This window comes from Ovis aries, chromosome 15 (assembly GCF_016772045.2).
Source record: "Ovis aries strain OAR_USU_Benz2616 breed Rambouillet chromosome 15, ARS-UI_Ramb_v3.0, whole genome shotgun sequence".
Classification (NCBI taxonomy): Eukaryota; Metazoa; Chordata; class Mammalia; order Artiodactyla; family Bovidae; genus Ovis; species Ovis aries.
This window is the reverse complement of record NC_056068.1, coordinates 78,941,283-78,965,837: the sequence shown is the minus strand read 5'-3', so window position 1 is coordinate 78,965,837 and position 24,555 is coordinate 78,941,283. Positions and strand designations below refer to the sequence as shown.

Below are 24,555 nucleotides of genomic sequence, written 5' to 3'. Positions count from 1 at the left end.
AGGATTGCAGGGAAGTTGCAACTAACCAGGTGAGGAGTAAGGGCAGGGATGGTGACAGAGCAGTTCAGACACTGGATTCAGAAGCCAAGACCCTTTAGCAGAAGAGTGTGTGAGCCTGGAAGGAAACCACCTGGGCTGAAGAAGAGGCAAGTAGTCTAAGGTGGGGCAGGGTCCGTGGGGGAGGACCGACATGTATAGTCTGTTGACAGTTACCAGGTTTCATCTTCATTCCAAGAGCAGCCATGGGAGTCCATTGAAGAGCTGCAGGTAGGGCTGTAACATAACTTTCATGAGCCGCTTGGTGTACAGGGATGTCAACACAAGTTCCTGTACCTGATGCCTAGTGAGGCCAAAGAAACTCAAAAGGAGTTTGGGGCAGAGAAAGGTTTATTGCAGGCCTGTGCAAGGAGAGAAGGTGGCTCATGCTCTGAAAAATCTAGACTCCCAAAAGGGTTTTGGCAAAGCAGTTTGTAAGGGCATGTGAGGGGGAGGTCCCAGGGTTTGGGATCAGCTTGTGTACAGTTCTCTGACTGGCTGATGGTGAGGCACAGGGGTTCCTATCCTCATTTCTTAGACTCTAGGTGGCCTTGGGCTATGTGTTCATGGTCTAAAAGTAGTTCTTCCTTTTGGTGGTGATGGGGGGATGGCTTCCTATATGCAAAACAGTTCAGGAAATTTGCATCAAGTACTATTTTCTGGTGCCTCAGAGAGGAAATAAAGCAGAGGATGTGCCAAGATTGCCTTTTGTGGGGAGCTGTTGCCAGGAGGCCCCATCAGGTCCTGCTTGGTTACAGAGACAGAGGTCTGGCCAATCAAGCCATCTTTATTCCTGCGGCCAAAGAACAGAGGGCAGAAATGATCTGCAGGATGGATCATCTGAATTCTAACCCAGTGCTCAGTGATCTAGGGAGTCGTGAAATTAGCAGGCCTTGCATCTTCTCCTCTGGGAAAATTATTGAATAAGCTGTTAGAAAACAAAAATTCAACTGAGTATATTTGATGATTTAATTGGCTTAATTCAGTGATTTATGAACAAAGTTAATCAAATGGAGCTCTGAGGGGTTGGGCAAATGGAAGGCTTTTATCAGAAGAACAGAGGGGCAAAGAAGCTCTCAGCAAAGTATATTTAGGGCAGATACCTTTTTTGGTGATGCGGAAGGGATGACAAAGGTTTTATCCTTTTCTTCCTCTGGGCTGGGGGCAGGGATGGAGAACAACATATTACCTCCTAGATGGCTGATCCAAAAAATTACAGATAGTTGATCAGAAAATTACAGACAGTTGATTAAAATTACACGTTGGGGAAGGTTGAAACTGCAAGTAAGTCAGGCATTAAGGAGGTTTGGTGTCACAAGCTTTAGCACAAGTGAAACTTTCGGGCCTGTGGCTTTCTCTTTAACACAGACTCACGCACATCCACATTATGTTTCTGGATGGCTGTAGTAAGCATCCATCCAGAGGGCTGCGGACTTCTTCAGGGCCCTGCGAGAGGAGCAGACAAAATTGTGAGTAGGCAAGACTCAGGTCAAAGGAGCTACTTCATGGAACATTTGCTGTTTTACTTAATTCAGGGTCCAATATTCTTGCCTAGGAAATCCCATGGACAGAGGAGCCTGGCAGTCCACAGTCCATCAGCATTTCTATATGGAAGAGATTGAGTTTTTCTATCAATTATTTTCTTCTGTACTCCAAAGCATCAGTTATTCTTTTCTCCATATTAAAAGAAAAATCTCTACCAAATCTCTAAAAGATAAACCATATACCTATACCAACCTAACCTGTATCTTCCTACCTCTCCTACTTTATAAAGTTAAAGACTTTCCTAGGTTCTGGTGATATAGCTATGAGTAGGAGTGGTGAGAGTCTTTCCACCTGGAGCTGGTCTACATTGGGAGGCACATTTTACATAATTTATTACCCAATAGGCTATTAAATCATGATTGTAATGAGGACCAGAAATGAAGAGAAACAGGTGCTGAGAGCACATGACAGGTTTAGTCTTGGAGGCAAGGGAGGACCAAGATGAAGAAAAGACCTTTCAGGTGAGCTTTGGAGAGTGAACAGAACTTGAGAAGGTGTCAGGAGGAGGGTGACAAGTTGGGAGATTATTCTAGGTAGGAGAAAAGATGACCAAGGATGTGTCATGGCAAGGGGCAGGGAGTTACGTAGTGGCCAAAGGGAGGCCAGATATCGGGAGGGCAGGAAAGAAGGAAGGCAGTGATAGAGAGTGAAGATGGGTCACCGTTCAGGGATCAGATCTGACCAGCTCTAGGCTTGCTGGTTTATTTATTCATATTAAAAAGATACTCTTGCTTTTCTTTTCCCTAATTTTAAGATAAATTATACAACCAAGGTTTTGGCTGTTAATTTGATGAGCAAAGGATCCTCCAGGGAACTTTGAATACTTCAGGATGAGTACAGATTCTCAGTTCCTATAGGAAGAGTCATGCCTGCCTGTCCCACCAGACCCTGCAAGCATCTTAGTTTGCAACCCTGGACCAGATGATTTGAGAGTCCCTTCCACTGGTTAAGTTCTAAAACATGTCAAGGCTCTGTGGGTGATACAGACAAATAACACAGAACCCTGGTTTATAAGAAGCTTGAAATTTAGTAGGGCATCACGGTATTTTCACTAAGAAGTACCCAGAAGGTAGCAGGTAAATGGTAGGAATGACTTATCATTTCTGTGTTAGTGTTGTTCCGTACAGAGCCTCATGTCCATTCTGGGCACGTGGATGCTCCTTAATAAATAGCTATTGGCTGAATGATTAATAAAGCATTGAAGAGTCTGGGGACCAACAGTGAAGGGAAATGAGAGCTGTGGGTTGAGGGACTGTTATTACCTGAGAATATCTCCAAATGCCTTCATCATGGGCTTTTTCACATATGGTAGTCCATGCTTGGCACACAGTGACTTCACCAGAGGTGCCACCTTGTGATAATTATGGCGTGGCATTGTGGGAAATAGACTAGGGAAACAGAGAAAGGAGATATAAAACTTCTCAGACCTAAGGAGAAACCCAAAGTTCCCTTTCCCCTTTTACAAAATAAAATGGTATCAGCCACGCAGACCCAACCTTGACCTTCCACAATACTTTTGTTTTGGGAAGTTAAAAAACTTGCTGGCAGAGTCATCTTATCCCTTAACCCACCACAAGCCTTGTAGGTGGCAGATGTTTAGGGAGAACTAAGAGAATATGTTTTAGCTCCATCAACTGTTTATTTTTGGCATGATCAAATGAAAGTATATAATTTAGAACTTTCTACCATTTAGAACTACCCACTCTTTAGAACTACCCAGAGAACTAGAGATACTGAACCGCCCACCCTGCCCCTGCTAATCTCTGTCTTAGTCTCTCTTTCTACCTTCCTTAGCAAGAATAGATGAATGTATATTAAGTAATGGGAAATAGCTAAAAGTCCTAGGAAAGGAATAAGAAGTGAGGAGAGATGGATTTTTAATCCCAAGTTTTCATTAGTCAGCCAGATGACCGTCTTGGATGTAAACCTCTCCTTTAATGAAACTATGAGTAATAATCCTTTTTTTTGTTTTGCTGAAGTTTTCAAGCCCTAATACGAGAAATAGAATGAAAAAAATTCCTTGAACAAATAAAGGTATTGTTCCTTCTTTGACTATCATAGACTCACATGGTTAGACAAAGAGAATGTGGAAAGCCTTTCCCCTGGACACTCTGGAGAAACTGACTCTCAATGTTTTAACTTGCATCAAGGTGTGAACTACCCATTTCCTCTCTGTAACTGACCCATTGGCAAAGTATTTCCAGATACCATGTATAAATTGCAGCAGGGACTCCACTTCATTAGTTATTTTGTAAACTTGGCTCTAAAGACACAGATAAGTAAATATTTGAATTATAGCATTGTTAAGTTTGAACACAAATTGGTTACTCTAGTGTCTTGATTTTTCTTAGGTTTTGCCAACAAAGCAAATGCAAGGAAATCACCAATTCGTAAGCCCATAGAAATCTGGAAACTGAGTCACTGATACTTTTCCAAGATTTCACTCCATTTACTTGAGACTTTATTTTCTGGGCTCCAAAATCACTGCAGATGGTGACTGCAGCCATGAAATTAAAAGATGCTTACTTCTTGGAGGGGGAGTTATGACCAACCTAGACAGCATATTCAAAAACAGAGACATTACTTTGCCAATAAAGGTCTGTCTTGTCAAGGCTATGGTTTTTCAGTGGTCATGTATGGATGTGAGAGTTGGACTGTGAAGAAAGCTGAGTGCCGAAGAATCGATGCTTTTGAATTGTGGTGTTGGAGAAGACTCTTGAGAGTCCCTTGGACTGCAAGGAGATCCAACCAGTCCATTCTAAAGGAGATTGGTCTTGGATGTTCTTTGGAAGTTATGATGCTAAAGCTGAAACTCCGGTACTTTGGCCACCTCATGCGATGAGTTGACTCATCGGAAAAGACTCTGATGCTGGGAGGGATTGGGGGCAGGAGGAGAAGGGGACGACAGAGGATGAGATGGCTGGATGGCATCACCAACTCGATGGACATGAGTTTGAGTGAACTCCAGGAGTTGGTAATGGACAGGGGAGGCCTGGCGTGCTGCAATTCATGGGCTCGCAAAGAGTCAGACATGACTGAGTGACTGAACTGAACTGAACTGAACTTGCAATTGTGACACTTCCTTCATTTCTTTCTTCGTCTCTTAGTCATTGTTGTTAATTGAAAAATAGCATCCTTTAGAGAATCCTGGTTCATTTTTTTCCCCCTTAAGATCGCAAGTCTAGTGCTCTGGACTATATGGGGGGCAGTTATTAGTGACAGTCCTTGCCCTTTATCATGAACTGTTTCTCTTATTCACTGGTGCTCAATTTGGAAGTTCAAGTGCCCAGTGAACCAGTCATTGAAAAAGGACTGTTCAACATTACAGGTGGCCAAGACCTGCAGAGAAAAAGCTTACGTTAGATGTAAATCAACCCATGCCAAACAAGAGATTGTTACTCTTTTATTTATCCAGCATTCAACAAGTACTGATTGAGTACATATTTTGTGTAACAAACCATGAAGGATAAAAATAAGTCCCAGGTCTTAAGGACCTTACAATTGTGAAGTAAATAAGACATTTTGCTAAGAAGTATAGATAAGGCAATAGATATGAAGAAGTAAATAGGATTTGAGAGGACTAAGTCACTATCAGCCCTCAAAATCAGAAGACTAAGGTGTCATGAGTAAGGACTTTGGCAGATGGAAGCGGGATTGTAGGACTCTGGTAGAAATTGTAGGAGTTTGAATATTATTACCACAGAGTAGACGTAAAGGACTTCTAAATGGGGAATAAAGCATGCAAGGGCTTTAATCAAGGGTTTTGTGCATAGAAATACATTTATTAATATATACAAGTAGCTTCCTTTTTAATCTAATATATTTTATTCTGTACAAAGACAGACTGAGAAGAAGTTCATAGGATTCTCCAGATTACTTAGAATGCTTATGAATGTGACTTTTATTCAGTGCCTTTCTAAGATTTAATTCTTGTTAGGGTTGTTGCCATTTTGAATGGTATTTTTGCAGTTGCTCTATGTTAGGGTTCCTCAAAGTGTGCTTTAGAGCACCTTGGGCTTCCCTAGGACACTTTCAGGGGATCTTCAAGGTCAAAATGATTCCCATAATACTTCTGAGACGGTATTCGCCTTTTTCATTCTCATCCATGCATGCTTATAGCATGGGTTTTTCCAGGGGCTATTAAGCATGGGATGATGTCATCACTCTGATGTTAACCTTTATTGGCTTTATCTTATTATTTTAAAATTAATTAATAGATATTTTAAAACTCTGTTTCAATTTTAAATACAGTAAGTATCAGTGGCTGTAACCACCACAAACGAAAGCTCTTTGATGTTCTCAATAAGTTTTAAGAGTGGTTTCTTGACCAAAAAGATTGAGCATCACTACTGTGTGGAATGTCCACTGAATTTGCAAGTGAGCATGGAGAAGGAAGCAGTGTGATGACTGGATTCTCCAGTTAATCACAGCACAGCCAGGGTCAGGCTTAGGAGGCAGTGGTATTCTGCATGGGTCATGAATCTTTTAATCGTTAACAGCAGGCTTGCTGAGAACACTGAGTCTCCTCTCTGGGCCCCACTATCTGTACAATGAAATGAGGGGGATTCCAGGGTTCTCCCTTCTGTTATTCTAGGAGTGTGAGATTCGTTGAAAGACTGTACCATATTGAGGTAGGTTTAGTAAACCTTGTCTGTAAAGTGCCGCACCGTAAATGTTTCAGCTCTGCATCACAGCTACGCAGTTCTGCTGTTTTAGAATGAAAGCTATCATGGAGAATACGCAATGTATTAGTGTGGCTGTGTTCCAATAAAACTACAAAAACACAGACTGGGCTAGACTGGCCCCTGGACTATAGTTTATTAAGCCTTAGTTAAGAGCAAAGCTTCTGAAATCAAACTGCTGAGGTTTAAAAAGCAGGTTTAAAACCTGCTTCTGGGGAACTTCCACTGGTCCACTGGTTAAGACTGTGCTCACCACAGGTTTGATCCCTGGTAGGAGAACTGAGACCCTGCCTGCCGCACAGTGTGGCCAAATTAATCAACAAAACCTGCTTCTGCCACTTAGCTGTGTGATCTTGCGCAAGCTGTGCAGCTTCTTCATACCTCAAGGTTTTCATTCGCAAAGCGGGAATATTCCGAGCATGTAGGTACATGTAGCTACATCTTATGTAGCTACATGCAAAATAGTTGACAGTGCCTGGCCCCTGGTAAGCCTCCAATAAACATTATTTGAGGTAAGCAGACAGTAATTAGGATGCTTTGGTGGACGTTTTCCCGGAACAGCATTATTACCTGAGCGCTGAACCAGTCCTGGTTCTCCTCTTTGCCGATTTTCATTGATGTGTGGCTCATCTGGGTAACATATGCAATCCAGGGACTTTCCAAAAACCTTTAAGAGAATAGGAAGATATGATCATTCCTTGGGGAGTCTAAGTTCCAGTCACTGGGCTTGCGTAGCCACTGGCAGATCTGGCTGAGCAGTAGAGGAAATGGCAGTGACTCAAAGGTTCCATCATGTGGTGGTGGATTGTTTTTCATCTTTGCAGACCTTTTATGTCTAAAGAGGGCATACTAGGTATTCAGTCACACTACCTGTCTTGCAGCCTACTGGACCAGAGCAGTGTCCCCAGTATTTTCTGTAGGCATTGGTGCCAGGCTCAGAAGATACCTAGATAACTGAAGGTCAGGCTTCCCTGGTGGCTCAGTGGTCAAGATTCCATCTGCCAATGCAGGAGATCCAGGTTTGATTCCTGGGTTGGGAAGATCCCCTGGACAAAGAAATGGCAACCAACTCCAGTATTCTTGCCTGTGAAATCCCCAGAGCAGAGGAGCCTTGCAGGCTACAATCCATGGGGTCACAAAAGAGTCAGACATGATTTAGCGACTAAAGCAACAACAAATTAAAGATATATGCAACGTGATTAACAGCTTGGCTGTTGTCGTCAGATAGAACTGAGTACAAGCTCTGATTTGGCACTGCCACTGGCCTTTATTTGCTCTTGAGTAAGGGATTTAATTTCTCTGAACTTTAGTTCTCTTATCAGAAAAATGAAATTGATACTATCTACATTGCCTGGTTGTGCATTTTTTATTACATCAAATAAGACAATGCATGTAAAGCCTTTAGCAAATTGCCTGATGCATAGTAGCTACCGTTATTGTTATGAATAGTAATGCAAATGAATGAGGAAGGAATAAATTGGGAAGTTGAAGAGGGTTATTCAGTTTAAAGTCATTTTGATTTGGGGAAAATCTCTAGTCATAAAATAACTTTAAAAAAAACTGGCCTCCTATTATCTTTGGTAAGAATTATGATGTCCAGCTGGATTGCAGTTTGAAGGACTTGGTGATCAGGCAGAATACAGTTGACCTTTGAGAAACACACAGGTCCACTTAAATGTGGATATTTTTAAGTAAACACACAGTACTACAAGATTAGTGGTTGCATGAATCCACAGTAGTGGAACCACATAAATGGATAGATGACTATGGAGCTTGAATATCTTTGGATTTTTGCCGGGGTCCAGCCCCGGTGGATCCAGGGTGATTCGAAGGTGGGGGGACGGAGTCGGCGTCTTTGGAAAAATACATATTTAATCACAGATATAGAGAGATTAGAAATGGATAGTGTAGTAGGAAGATCAGTGGAGAAAAAGAGGCTGAATAACTTGGATTACGTGGAATAGCATCCATGCTCCAGATGGGAATTCAGCCAGAAAAACGGGAGCAAGAAAGAAGTGACATGGGGGAATCAGTCTTTCCGGAAACTGATCCGATTTCTTTATTTTTGGGTTTGCTTATATACCTTTTGTTACACATAGGGATGAATACAGAGTCACGCGGGGGTCAGCAGTCCTGACCTTTATCAAAATCAGGTGCTTCACATAAATGTATAAAAAAAGGTCTTAGGGATATTATATCATCTTCTGGCCATGAATGAGACCTGCTGACATTTTATGATCCTTTCTTTCTGATAACCAAAAACTTATTTCTTCCAAGGGTGTTTCTTCTTAAACCAGGCACCACCCTCCAAATAAAGTTACATTCCTATAGGGTGAGGGTGTAGTGAGTTACAATCAAGAAAGGAATTTATTTAACTCAAGGTTAACATGATTAGTCTTAAAGGTTAATACTTATTTCTCCTATATGCTTAAAGGTTAATACTTATTTCTCCTATATGTTAGTTATATTCATTATAAGGGTAGGGAACATGGAGATTTAGCAGCAAACATCAGCCCAACAAACGAAAATCCTTTCACCAATGCTCCCCTTAAGATCTATTTAGTCTTAAGATATGATAAAGTTACATTTTTACATAGCAAGGACACAGTGATATATAACAAAGTACAGTGATCTATTACAAAAGGGAAAATCCATTAACTCAAAAAGTCTAGTATTGCTAACATCAAAAACTATTGTATTTCCTTTTCTATATTCCAAATACATTGATTAATATATTCCCAAGTGCCTAAGTATATGGAGGCCTGGCGGCAATCATTGACTCAACAAGAGGAAAAAGTCCTATGCTAATTAAGACTCTCAAAATACTCCAAAACTCTGTGCTGTTTATGGTTAAGAGGTAGTAAACAATCATGTGGCAGGAGTATGGATAATCCTATCACACAAGCTAGTCTGTCAGCAGAGAGGTTTGACCTGAGACATCCTTGTCCCACCCAGAGCAGGGAATTAGCAGCAATTATTGACACAACAAATGAAAAAATCCTTCACCAATATAATTCCTAACCAACACACTATACTAATAATTTCCAACTCCCCCAAAGAATTTGCCTTTAGTAAGTCTAAAACATCTTGTGCCTCTCAGATTTGGAGGCTGTAAACAATCACATGTGGCCAGACGAACCTATACAGGTGGGCTAGATAACCTTCAGAGGAGTCCGTAAGCTGAAACACTCTTGTCACGCCCAAGAATTTTTATTGCCTTGGAGCTGCACGTTTACTCCTTCTCCAAGAGAAACGGTTATGGGGGAGAGCCCCCGTAAAGTCAGAGGTGTAGGTGAGAGCATAAAACAGACTCTGGCTTTGGGGTTAGATGCTCGGGAACAGGGGGTTTCCTGAGGCTTGATCACACCTTTGCGTATGCCAAGCCTCCTTCCTCATGACCTTTGCCATGGGCGGAATTCCTCACGCTGGCCCCCGGCAGATTTTGGTAACTGAGGTGGGTCCAGGGACTAATCCTCCTCAGACGCTCTGTAATTGGGAATTAATCACGTGGGAAAAAAGGCAGGATTGGGCAAATGCAGTTTCCAAGAAACTCATTCAACTATCTCAGCTATTTTATCCCACATTTTCTTGGAAATGTCTCAGCTACAAGAATGCAGTCTGGTATCATAGTCTGCTAATCATTGCCAATCATAAATAGATCAAGTAAGAAAGGTAAGAGGAACATCCAGGCAATAAGAATAGGAGATATTATTGTTTTCTTACTTGACTAAGTATATGAGCATCAGGGTTCTGAAGATTCCATAGAAAGGGCCAAATGTGATGAAATAGCAGATATAAAAGCTGCTGACCTAGGCAATGTCCTGTGGAAAGAAGTGCTTGAAAATTAAGCTAGTGGAAATAAAACTGGCTAAATCTTATATCCTGATACTCAAGGAAGCTACGTCTGGAAAGGACCAAGCATTTACCTTTCCCCTTTTATACCAGCCTGATCTAGCTCTAGAGAAACAATCGAGTTGCTCACCTCCCAGTACCTTCTGTGGTACATTACTTGAATAGAATCCATATTAAAATATACTGGCATGAGAAGGGTGGCCCCAGCTGAAAAAAAGCAATAAGATGGTGAACAAATGAGCAGATATGATTCCTGTGGAAGCTAGTGAGATTTGATCTCCTAACATGCTGCCCCTGGAGTATTGCCCCTGAGAAGGACGCAGGGTGGAGATCCACAACCGCATCCTGGATGCTGCTGGGCTTTCAGAGTCTCTGAGGGTGAACTGGGCCTTCGGTTCAAGCTCCCCTAAGGAGACTAGGGAAGCTTTGAAGATCTGAGTCATTCCTGATGAAGGCATCCTGCAAGGGCTTCTGCTGTGAGCTTTTAAGTTTTCTCAAGGTCCCTGGAATGCTACAATCCTTCACGATCCTTTTCGCTGGGCCCTGTTGCAATATGTCGAGGTGGCAGATACAGAGCAGGCATACTGAGTCTGGCCAGATAGTTATTTACCTGCGTCTCCCCCAGGACCAGTGAAGTTGCCTGGAGCAGGTAGGAGTCTCATGGAGACCCTTCAGGTTTTGACAACTCTTCTTGATCAAACTTGAGTCAGATGTTCTGGAGCCCCCTTCCTGATGAGGCTTCAAACTTGACCTGTAAACTTTCAAAGTCTGTGAACTGTCAGCATAAACGATTTTGGCCACCCTACACACTAAGAGACTCGCAAAAATGCTAGAAATAGTTTATAAGAACAGTTCAAGGTTGTGCTCCTGGCATGACTCCAGCTCCCTTAAAATTCTTGAGAAAGTTCAAGACTGTCCAAAGAACTTACTGCTTGTTCAGTAGGCTTCTGACCTCCTTTTCTTCAATCATTTGTTAGAAAACTTACAATTATAAAATTCTTACTGTGTCCCTCTGGGATGGATTGTCCCTGATCCAGAGTTTCTTTCTCAACGACTTGGGAAGTCATCCCTTTGAAGTACAATCCTTGCGGATCGGACTCTGTCCTGCAGCCTCTGGGAGGGGAAGGAGTTTGACTTTGATAAGCACCAGTGAGAAGCCACGGGTGGCTTAACACATGACCAGCTTCCCCTCCCTTTATCCTCTTTCCCTGATTTCCATTAGCATGTCCCCGTGTTTTAAAAGTCTCCCACCTTTCATTTCTGGAGAGTTGAGCTCAGCCTATACTGAATTACCTTTCCCTACTACAGGAATCTGCATGAAAGCTGTCTCGCCACATTTATGAAGTGTCAAGCCTCATCTCTCTCTGACAGGTTGAGTATGACTCATTTGTACCTGTCATACTGCGTTGAAGACATTTGAAAGAAAATGACAAAATGAAGCAGCTCCTGAGGATGATGTGGTTTGTAAGCTGGGCATTCTGCAGTGAGCTACAGTATTCATCCATTCCTCATAAGCTAAGGCTGTATTGGTTTACTACACACAGGAGGAGAGTTCAGACAAGAGACTCCAACAGTTTTTTCTTATGTGAATACACATCTGTCAGGGCTGGAAGAGTTTCCTTTCAAACTGGGACACCAATGTCCTCCACACCCTTTTTGGTCATGAAAGAGAATAACTGCATTAGGAGAAGTCCTCAGAATTCTAGCCCTGGAAGAGGCTGCAGTGGTGGTTGAGCCTCGTGTCTCAGAATAAGGACTCAGAGGCCATCCCGGTCAGGCACGAGACAGATGACCCTTGGTGGCCAAAGTTTGGGCAAGCCAGATCATCTGCAACACTTTCTGAATCTTAACACTGTTGGCATTTTCAGTTCAGTTCAGTTCAGTCGCTCAGTCTTGTTTGACTCTTTGCGACCCCATGAATCGCAGCATGCCAAGCCTCCCTGTCCATCACCAACTCCCAGAGTTCACTCAGACTCACATTCATCGAGTCAGTGATGCCATCCAGCCATCTCATGCTCAGTTGTCCCCTTCTTCTCCTGCCCCCAATCCCTCCCAGCATCAGAGTCTTTTCCGATGAGTCAACTCTTCGCATGAGGTGGCCAAAGTACTGGAGTTTCAGCTTTAGCATCATTCCTTCCAAGGAAATCCCAGGGCTGATCTCCTTCAGAATGGCCTGGTTGGATCTCCTTGCAGTCCAAGGGACTCTCAAGAGTTTTCTCCAACACCACAGTTCAAAAGCATCAATTCTTCGGGCGCTCAGCTTTCTTCCCAGTCAAACTCTCACATCCATACATGACCACTGGAAAAACCATAGCCTTGACTAGACGGACCTTAGTCAGCAAAGTAATGTGTCTGCTTTTGAATATACTATCTAGGTTGGTCATAACTTTTCTTCCAAGGAGTAAGCGTCTTTTAATTTCATGGCTGCAATCACCATCTGCAGTGATTTTGGAGCCCTCCACCCAAAAAAAGTCTGACACTGTTTCCACTGTTTCTCCATCTATTTCCCATGGAGTGATGTGACCAGATGCCATGATCTTTGTTTTCTGAATGTTGAGCTTTAAGCCAACTTTTTCACTCTCCTCTTTCACTTTCATCAAGAGGCTTTTAGTTCTTCTTCACTTTCTGCCATAAGGGTGGTGTCATCTGCATATCTGAGCTTATTGATATTTCTCCCAGCAATCTTGATTCCAGCTTGCGTTTCTTCCAGTTTAGCGTTTCTCATGATGTATTCTGCATAGAAGTTAAATAAGCAAGGTGACAATATACAGCCTTGACATACTCCTTTCCTATTTGGAACCAGTCTGTTGTTCCATATCCAGTTCTAACTGTTGCTTCCTGGCCTGCATACAGATTTTTCAAGAGGCAGGTCAGGCGGGCTGATATTCCCATCTCTTTCGGAATTTTCCACAGTTGATTGTGATCCACACAGTCAAAGGCTTTGGCATAGTCAATAAAGCAGGGTCAGATAATTCTTTATTGTTCAGGGCTGTTCTGTGTACTATAAGACATTTCATAACATCCCTGGCTTCTGCCCCATGGGTGTCAATACCATTTCTCCCTCTTTGTTGTGATAATCAAAAAAGTATGTATACGGTGTCAAATGTCCCACTGGGGGCCACAGTGCTCTTAGGTGAGAACCACTGATCTATAGGAAATGTTTGCAGTCTTCCCTGATTTGGGCTTCTTTTCCAAATGAGTAAGCATGTTTTGCATGAGCATATTTTGGGGTCCTAAACTTTTCTTTGTGGGCTATCATGAGTTTGACTCGGTTAAGAGCAAAACATTTTTGCTTTGTGTGTGTGCGTGCATGTGTGTGTGTGTGTAGAATCTCTATGGAAAGAGCCATCTGGTCAGAGTTCATTTACTGTCAAAGTGAAGGCACTGAGGAACCAGAACTGAAGGGGAAGGAAATATTGTGGTGCCTTCTTCTTTATTTAAATGTGGGCAATTCTTGCAGGGATGCTTTATTCCATTTGAATTCAGGGATTGTGATCGTTTATTATTATTCCCATGGGAGCCATTTTAAAATTTTGTCCTGGTGTAAATGGAATAGTGATGGAGGAGAAATATTTCTGATAAGTTTTCAAGGACTTCTTCAACCTATGTGCTTACAATTCTGCTTGAAGCTCAGTCTGCTTGTATCCATTCATCCATTTAACAGATATTTGTTGAATGGTTACATTATAAAACACATAGTCATAACTCTTCATAGTCATATCTACTTCATCTTTCATCCTTTAATTCCGTCATGGATCTCATGCTGTGGTTTAATCATTTTAAGGCTTGATAACATATAATTGCACTCATCTCACATGCTAGTAAAGTAATGCTCAAAATTCTCCAAGCCAGACTTCAGCAATACGTGAACCATGAACTTCCAGATGTTCAACCTGGTTTTAGAAAAGGCAGAGGAACCAGAGATCAAATTGACAACATCTGCTGGATCATGGAAATAGCAAGAGAATTCCAGAAAAATCTATTTCTGCTTTATTGACTATGCCAAGGCCTTTGACTGTGCAAATCACAATAAACTGTGGAAAATTCTTCAAGAGATGGGAATACAGACCACCTGACCTGCCTCTTGAGAAATCTGTATGCAGGTCAGGAAGCAACAGTTAGAATTGGACATGGAACAACAGATTGGTTCCAAATAGGAAATGGAGTACGTCAAGGCTATATATTGTCACCCTGCTTATTTAACTTCTATGCAGAGTACATCATGAGAAACTCTGGGCTGGAGGAAAACAAGCTGGAATCAAGATTGCCGGGAGAAATATCAATAACCTCAGATATGCAGATGACACCACCCTTATGGCAGAAAGTGAAGAAGAACTAAAGAGCCTTTTGATGAAAGTGAAAGAGGAGAGTGAAAAAGCTGGCTTAAAGCTCAACATTCAGAAAACAAAGATCATGGCATCCAGTCCCATCACTTCATGGCAGATAGATGGGGAAACTGTGGATACAGTGGCTGACTTTATTTTTCTGGGCTCCAAAATCACTGCAGATGGTGATTGCAGCCATGAAGTTAAAAGACGCTTACTCCTTGGAAGGAAAGTTATGACCAACCTAGACAGCATATTAAAAAGCAGCGACATTACTTTGCCAACAAAAGTCTGTCTAGTCAAGGCTATGGTTTTTCCAGTGGTCATGTGTGGGTGTAAGGCTTGGACTGTGAAGAAAGCTGAGCACCGAAGAATTGATGCTTTTGAACTGTGGTATTGGAGAAGGCTCTTGAGAGTCCCTTGGACTGCAAAGAGATCCAACCAGTCCATCCTAAAGGAGATCAGTCCTGGGCGTTCACTGGAAAGACTGATGTTGAAGCTAAAACTCCAATACTTTGGCCACCTGATGCGAAGTGGTGACTCACTGGAAAAGACTCTGATGCTAGGAAAGATTGAGGGCAGGGGGAGAAGGGGACGACAGAGGATGAGATGATTGGATGGCATCATCAACTAGATCGACATGGGTTTGGATGGACTCCGGGAGTTGGTAATAGATAGGGAGGCCTGGTGTACTGCAGTTCATGGTGTTGCAAAGAGTCAGACACGACTGAGCGACTGAACTGAACATATAATCTTACCACTGAGAATTTGAGCCATTTTCTAGGGGGTCTTCTTAGTTAATTTAATCAGAGCCCAAATGTACAAAGGCAGCAAATATATTGACAGGGGGCATAGAAGTAATGGTTTATCTCTATTTCCTAAGAGACATTTAATACATGTTTAGTTGAAGGAATTAATGAATGAATGATAACGCAGATCTCCTGTATAATTTTACCTTATGTTCAGTCAGTTACAACACTGTGAGCCATGCCTGATTTTTGCTTTTCCCATTCTTTTGATACCTTCCCTTCTACATATTTCTTCTGTTATTTGGATGTTAAACTTGACCCTTGTTTCTCTTATTATCATAAATAAAAATAAATGTCATGGTGATAAAGTAAGGATAGTTATTTGCAGTTACTCCCAAGCTTCTGGACATTTAAGTGGTAGGAAACTTGAAAGAGGGAGTTGGTGGAGAATTTTGGAGAGTTGGCAAATGTAGGTGAAGGACTGATTTTTGAGTATTGCTCCAAAGGAGAAGTCTAACTTTTCCAGAGTATGAACATAGGACCTGGCCCTAGAGGATTAAATTAATACTTGTTAAAGGAATGAACTACTGCACAATTGCACTCATCTCACATGCTCGTAGAATAATGCTCAAAATTCTCCAAGCCAGGCTTCAGCAATACATGAACTGTGAACTTCATGATGTTCAAGCTGGTTTTAGAAAAGGCAGAGGAACCAGAGATCAAATTGCCAACATTCGCTGGATCATTGAAAAAGTAAGAGCGTTCCAGAAAAACATCTATTTCTGCTTTATTGACTACACCAAAGCCTTTGACTTTGTGGATCACAATCAACTGTGGAAAATTCTGAGAGAGATGGGAATACCAGACCACCTGACCTGCCTCTTGAGAAATCTGTATGCAGGTCAGGAAGCAACAGTTAGAACTGGACATGGAAAACAAACTGGTTCCAAATAGGAAAAGGAGTGCGTCAAGGCTGTATATTCTCACCCTGCTTATTTAACTTCTATGCAGAGTACATCATGAGAAACGCTGGACTGGAAGAAACACAAGCTGGAATCAAGATTGCCGGGAGAAATATCAATAACCTCAGATATGCAGATGACACCACCCTTATGGCAGAAAGTGAAGAGGATCTAAAAGCCTCTTGATGAAAGTGAAAGAGGAGAGCGAAAAAGTTGGCTTAAAGCTCAACATTCAGAAAACAAAGATCATGGCATCTGGTCCCATCACTTCATGGGAAATAGATGGGAAACAGTGGAAACAGTGTCAGACTTTACTTTTTTGGGCTCCAAAATCACTGCAGATGGTGATTGCAGCCATGAAATTAAAAGACGCTTACTCCTTGGAAGAAAAGTTATGACCAACCTAGATAGTATATTCAAAAGCAGAGACATTACTTTGCTGACTAAGGCCCGTCTAGTCAAGGCTATGTTTTTTCCAGTGGTCATGTATGGATGTGAGAGTTGGACTGTGAGGAAGGCTGAGCGCCGAAGAACTGATGCTTTTGAACTGTGGTGTTGGAGAAGACTCTTGAGAGTCCCTTGGACTGCAAGGAGATCCAACCAGTCCATTCTGAAGGAGATCAGCCCTGGGATTTCCTTGGAAGGAATGATGCTAAAGCTGAAACTCCAGTATTTGGCCACCTCATGTGAAGAGTTGACTCATAGGAAAAGACGCTGATGCTGGGGGGATTGGGGGCAGGAGCAGAAGGGGACGACCAAGGATGAGATGGCTGGATGGCATCACGGACTCAATGGACGTGAGTCTGAGTGAACTCCAGGAATTGGTGATGGACAGGGAGACTGGCGTGGTGCAATTCATGGGGTCTCAAAGAGTCGGACATGACTGAGCCACTGAACTGAACTGAACTGAACTGAAAGGAATGGATGTTTTAAGAAAGTCGTAGAAAGACTGACAGTAAAATGGGAAGAACAGAAACAATTTAGGGGCTTATCAGAATTAGTTTTGTTGCAAAACGACTGAATTTAGAGACTAAATGATTATAAGTAATGTGTTGTGCATTGTCTTTGAAATTATAGTAAACAGAAACCAATTGCTCGAGGGATGTGTCTCTCGAATGATGGAGAAGTGATGATGTCTCCATCCTCTGTGAAGAGGCAGCATGTGAACTGGATACAGTTCTACAGAAAGGACTTCTGGAGGGGGCCAGCTGCCTCATGAACTCCAGTGAGACAAATCTCCATTGCTGTTAGGGACTGAGGAGAGAAGTCAAAAAGTCATAAGTTTAGTGATCAGCAAAGGAGTTCACAGGGATTCCCTGGTGGCTTCAGCCTGTAAAGAGTCTGCCTGCAATGTGGGAGACCCAGTTTCGATCCCTGGAGAAGGAAATGATAACCCACTCCTGTATTCTTGCCTGGAAAATCCCATGGGTGGAGGAGCCTGGTGGGATACAGTCCATAGGGTTGCAATGAGTCAGGCACCACTGAGAGACTTCACTTTAGGAGTTGGCCAACTTCAGAGAGCTCTGACTTGTTTGTGGAGTCATTGTGAAGAACAACTGACTGAAGAATACAGTCAAGGTTTCTTTCTTTCTTTTTTCTTTAAATACAGGCAGGAGATTTTTCCTCCTAATTGGAAGAAGGCTGTCTTCTCAAACTGGGAAAACCTATTTTGAGAAAGTTTCACAATTCTGGTTACCACAAAGTCCCTGCAGCAACTGACCAGGTTATACTCCTTTGTTTTTAGAAAGCTTCTAAATTCTTCCAGAAGGAGATGGAGCCTCTTCCTAAGCACTTAAATCTCAGGATCCATCATTTATTCTCCAGGAAAGATACCTTTCTGTGGTTATCCTTATTCCTTCTATCTTGAAAGCAGACTCTAAAAATCTTGGTAATAATCCTTACATGCTGGTTTTTAAGCTGAGGTTTAAGAAAGTCAACAGCTGAGAAATGCTGGAGTTTGCCTTCCTTTTTCTTTTCCTTAAGAAATCTGAATTAGAGGAGAGGTCCTGTGTATTATGAGGCATTTGAGCTGAGTTTCACGTATAAATGAGCCAAAATGGACCTAAATTAAAAATAACAGCTTTGTTTCTTCCAACAGCTAAAATTAGTTGACATAACTGGATATGTAGATGGTTCATGATTTAGCACTTGTTGAATGTACTGCCATGCCTTCTATGAATGATTTAGCCTGAATGACTTTTAAGATCACAGAGTTATTCATTCCACATTTTCTTCTTTTCTTACAAAACCAGATTCACTTATTTAAAATTTTTATCATGGAGTTAAAAGAAGAGATGCTCTGAAAACATGCTTGAAGGCAGAATCTCCAGCCTGATCTCCTCAAGACAAAGGTGTAGTAGGCCTTTCCAAGAAATCACTTCCTGAAACATTTCTTTAGTGCTTAGAATTTGTAAACATACCTTGACAGGTTGTAAATCTCCAATAACATAAAATGGGCCTACTTTAATATCTGGGTCTTTGGGGTAGATGTTTGTTTTTACATGGTGTTGGGAGAGCCAGTTATTCCACCATTTTGCAGATAAGCCCTGAGGAGAAGAGAACATTCATTAGCTGCAAGATTTCTCTCCTGAAATATCTTTTGTTATCAGAGTTTTCCAAAACTAAACAAAATCAACCCTGAATATTCATTGGAAGGACTGATGCTGAAGCTGAATGTCCAATCCTGACCACCTGATGTGAAGAGCCAGCTCACAGGAAAAGACCCTCATGCTGGGAAAGATGGAGGGCAGGAGGGAAAGGGGATGACAGAGGATGAGATGGTTGGATGGTATCACCAATTCAATGGACATAAGTCTGAGCAAACTTTATGAACTGGTGAAGGACAGGGAAGCCTGGTGTGCTGTGTTCATGGGGTCACAATAAGTTGGACATGACTAGCGCTTGAGTTAGAGAAGGCAATGGCAACCCACTCCAGTACTCTTGCCTGGAAAAGCCCATGGACGGAGGAGCCTGGTGGGCTGCAGTCCATGGGGTCACTAAGAGTCGGACACGACTGAGTGACTTCACTTTCACTTTTCACTTCATGCATTGGAGAAGGCAATGGCAACCCACTCCAGTGTTCTTGCCTGGAGAATCCCAGGGATGGGGGAGCCTGGTGGGCTGCCATCTATGGGGTTGTACAGAGTTGGACATGACTGAAGCAACTTAGCAGCAACAGCAGTGCTTGAATAGTAACAATCAGAGTTTTCTGCCTACATCTCCAAAGTTTAATTAGGATATGGATTCCTGGAACATGCTGCCCCCCATTCCTGGGTCACAGAATCATTCATTGGCTAGAGGCTCTAAAAGCCTACCAGCAAATAATTATCTTATCCAGGAATATAAATTCCAGGCTAAAACAACTCCTGATAATGAAGAAGAAGAAAAACCATTGAAATGAAAGGTTTTTCCATCTTTCTTTCTATTGTCCTCATTTTAAAAAGAAATATGAAATAGGTAGAGCAGATAGAACACTTCTTATTTTATAAATAAAGACACTTCAGCTCTAAAGCTAATTAGTTCTGGGGGGAAAATGGCCTCAGGGTTTCTATTTCAATGAATATTTTAGAGTCATGGATCTGAAGTCATCTCCTATGGGGGCTTGCCTCTGATCATCACATGTTCAAGCTTCAATGATCTCATTAAATATAAATGAGAATAACAGTATTTTAGTTGATGCTGGGCTCATGTCATCTTTGATTAATTTGTTTGGGATTTTCTCTCTTTCAATGAAAATCTGAATGTTTTAACAGAGAAAAGGATTTGTAAGCACATCAACTTACTTGCATCCACTGGATGTATAAATGCATCTGTGTGGTTTGGGAAAATTATCTACCCTTTGATGTTCAATTTCATCTTCAGTAAATATAGTATAATACAATGACATTTACCTGCATGGGTTGTTTAAGGAGACATGAATTGCTGTATGTAGAATACTGGCATATTGAGATATTAAATTTCTCTTCCCTTCCCCTATTATGTTAATCATTCATAGAAGAATAAACAATAGTCATAGTTTCTACTGAATATATGACATCTCTCAAAAACTGATTAATGTGTATTTTAGATCTTCAGTGCTCAACAGAGGAGCCCTTATCTATGTGTGGCCACTGAGTACTTAATAAGTGACCAGTCAAATTGAGGCGGGCTGTGTAAGGATATAATACATACTAGATTCAAAGCCTCAGAATGAAAAAAGAATTTTTATATTTCTTTCATGTTAAAATGAAAATATTTGGAATATATACAGGAGTAATAAAGTTGGAAGAGGGTGTTTGCTGTGACCAGTGTGTTCTCTTGGCAAAATTCTTTTGGCCTTTGCCCTGCTTCATTCTGTACTCCAAGGCCAAATTTGCCTATTACTCCAAGTATCGCTTGACTTCCTACTTTTGCATTCCAGTACCCTATAATGAAAAGGACATCTTTTTTTTTTTTTGGTGTTGATTCTAGAAGCTCTTGTAGGTCTTCATAGAACCATTCCACTTCAGCTTCTTCGGCATTAGTGTTTGGGGCATAGACTTCGATTACTGTGATATTGACTGGTTTGCCTTGGAAACGAACAGAGATCATTCTTTAATTTTTGAGACTGCATCCAAGTACTGCATTTAGGACTCTGTTGATTATGAGGGTTACTCCATTTCTTCTAAGGAATTTTTGCTCACAGTAGTAGATATAATGTTCATCTGAATTACATTTGCCCATTCTGGTCCATTTTAGTTCACTGATTCCTAAAATGTCGATGCTCACTCTTGCCATCTTCTGTTTGACCGCTTCCAATCTGCCTTGATTCTTGGGCCTAACATTCTAGGTTCCTATGCAATAATCGCTCTTTACAGCGCTGGACTTTACTTCCACCACCAGTCACATCCACAGCTCACCACTGTGTTCACTTTGGCTCCGTCTCTTCATTCTTGCTGGAGTTATATCCCCGCTCTTCTCCAGTAGCACATTGGATACCTACCGACTTGGGACTTCATCTTTCAGTGTCATATCTTGTTGCCATTTCATCCTGTTCATGGGGTTATCCAGGCAAGAATACTGAAAAGGGGTACAAAATGAAGCAGGGCAAAGGCTAGCAGAGTTATCTCGGCTTGGATTACTGTGATTCTAAATGGTTTGCCTTGGAAACGAACAGAGATCATTCTGTCATTTGGTTTCTCACCAAATCCTAGAACATCATAGAAAAGCTGATATCCAGTTGAAGTGCTAGTTTTAGAGATGAGAACACTGAGAGCCAGAGATAGAATCTGACTTGTTCAGGGTTGCACAGTGAGCATTAGCAGAGCCTGGGCTAAAACCTACTTTCATCAATCCATGTCCTGTTATCTAGCATCTGTCCATCTATCCATCCATCATTCCATCCATCCATCCATTCCTTCATGCATTCAACAAATGCTTATTGAAGGCCTACTGTGTGTTAGGCACTCTGTTAGGCGCTGCATTTCAGGGGTGCATAGGATAGTGTTCCTGTCTTTCTGGAGCATATCTGAGGGGGATAAGACCAACTGCCCCTGCTTTTTCCAGCAGTCTGGGTTTTGCAACCCTCAACTCTTAAACAGAGCAATCTATCTTTCCTTGGTTCTCTCTTTTGTTAAACTTTTATCTGTTTTGCATCTTTTCTTTTATTAATACAGAGTCCTCCCAGGATTAAATAGTTTGCTGGATTCCCCTAACCTCCCAGAAATGCATGTCCAGATCCCTTCTAAGAATATCCCTACTCATGACTTTATAGAGTATATCTCCTGAGACGTGGTTCTTTAATGGTGTACCAGGGATTGGGACAATTAGCTTATTGGCTAAGAAAAAAACGGAACTTCTGAATAAAAATAAACCTTTTCTCCTAAACATTTAAAATTCTAGTCTTAGCATATATGTTATAATGTTATGTGTGTATATATATATATATATAGTCACTACATTGTTGGTATATTTACATTTACTTGTGGGGTGTGTAGTAAAATTTTTTGCAGATAAGTGTATGAAGAAACCACTGCTTAGTGAAATGACTTTCAGAATCCCATCATACTCCTGGAACATTCTGTACCTTGAGATGACAGATCAGAAATATTTGCATCCAGTGGTTCCACTTGGACTTCTTAAATATGGAAAAGTGTCCCATGTCATGTTGCAGAAATGAACCCTGAGCCCAGAAGAGACAGGGTTACTGTCAGAGAAGTTGACAAGTTAAGAAGAAAGTAGTAAGTGAGCCCGCTGGTAGGTTCAGGAACCCATGAGAACAGTTGGAGACCTTGTCTGACCTCAAGCCAAATGTGTATCTGTCACACTTGCTGAGTTCTTTCCCATCTCTGTGCCTTTGCACAGGTGGTTCTCTCAGCCTAGAATGCTCTTTCCCCCCCCGGCACAATCTCCAGTGTGGAATGGAAGGAGGATGCCTTTGGAGTCAGGCTGACTAGGGCTCTAAACTGTCCTTCACCACTTTACAAGTTTTGCAACTCTTGGCACACTAGTCAGTAGCTCTGAACTCAGTTCTTTGTTTGAGAAGCAGGGATTATAATATACCTTGCTCATTCAGCTGTTGTGCAGCCAAAATGTATGGAAAATTCCTGATAATGCTAAGCAGTCAAACAAATATTTGTTTCCTTTCTTAATTCTAAAAGTTGCTTCAAAGAATAAAGCAAGTTGACTTTTCAAGAAAAAAATGAGCAGATAAAACTTTGTAATTGACACTGATGTTAATTCTCCATGAAATCATCCCCAATTGCCTCATTAGAATTAGATGCCTCTTTCTGCTCCCACAGCACATGCTTGTTTCTTTTCCTTCTGCCTTGTATCATGTCTAGACATTTTAACAACCAGCTCCTCCCCTGGAAGACCGTTTCCCAAGTGCAGGGTCAGGTGCGTTTCCCTTTGTGTCCACAATACAGTGTTGTGGTCATAGAATGCCACCTTCAGAGATCTGTGATTCATTCAAAGGATTTATCAATTGCCCTGCTACATGCCAGTTGCTGACTGCTATTTCTGGCAGAATACATGATCCTATTATCATATAATAATAAATAGACTCTCTTCATAGACTGATGTGTTGATAAGTATTGGTGAAATGAGGCTTTTGGCTAGGTTCTCAGGGAATTAAAACAAATACAGATATATAATATTTTTAGTAGAATCTTTTATTATGAAACAGCATGTATAAATAGTGATACACACACACACACACACACACACACACATATAGGTATAAATTAATGTGGGGCTTCCTTTCTTCATGGTGGCTAAGACAGTAAAGAATCTGCCTGCAATGTGGGAGCCTCGGTTTTGATCCCTGGGTCAGGAAGATTCTCTGGTAAAGGGAATGGCAACCTACTCCAGTATTCTTGCCTGAGGAAATCCATGGACAGAGGAGCCAGTTATAGTCCATGGGGTCAAAAAGGTTGGAAACAACTGAGCGATTAAAAAGAGAACAAAATAAGCTCGTGTGTGTGCCTATAGTCTTAACAAAATCATCAAACAACCATGAAAAATGTCGGTTGGTTAATGAACGAAAGACAAAGGTGAAGGTTACGTGGCCTAGAAAGGAACTTCAGTTTCTGACATTGTGCGGATAACGTCGGGCAAAGAGCAGCAACTGTCAAGGATATTTACCGCATGCCAGTCTCTGTGCTAAGTACTCTACAGAGTAACTTGTTTAGTTCTCCTCAGAATATTTCCATAAAAAATTGTTACCCCATGTTACAGATAAGAGAACTGGGGCCCTGTGGGTTTTGATAACTTAGCTTGACAGGAAGTGCCAGGCAGCCACTGATACCAGTGTAAAGAGAGAAGAAAAATTCTGAGGCTTCCCATAGAGCCACTGCCTGGGCTTAAGATACCTACTTACCTGAGCAACCGTGAGAAGAAAAGAAATGAATATTGTGATAAGCCAGCCACTGCCAAAATGCCACACTATTACCCAAGCCAGGGCCTCCAAAGTCAAGATCTGGGCCAGGTGAAGGAAGAAGAACCCCAGGTTGGCACTGAACATATTCAAGGTCTCTAATGTCCTCCGCAGTTCTTGGAAATCTTCCACCAACCGGGACTGTGAAATAAGCATGCAAGAAAGGAATTAGTTCCTTCAGTGGAAAGGGAGCACAGATGAGCATGTATTATTAATCTATTTTATCAGTGTATGATACCTTAATTTTATGAATAGACATTTATTTATTTAATAAGTATCAGTTCAGATAAGTTCAGTCACTCAGTCATGTCTGATTCTTTGCGACCCCATGAATCGCAGCACGCCAGGCGTCCTTGTCCATCACCATCTCTCGGAGCTCACTCAGACTCACGTCCATTGAGTCCGGGATGCCATCCAGCCATCTCATGCTCTGTCGTCCCCTTATCCTCCTGCCCCCAATCCCTCCCAGCATCACAGTCTTTTCCAATGAGTCAACTCTTCACATGAGGT

General features: G+C 41.7%; 1 pseudogene; it reads right to left on the bottom strand.

Moving 5' to 3' along the window:
* Positions 1-1,421: 1,421 nt before the first annotated feature.
* The window catches only part of LOC114118566 (fatty acid desaturase 2-like protein FADS2B), a 39,467-nt pseudogene continuing 16,333 nt past the window's right edge, over positions 1,422-24,555 (bottom strand).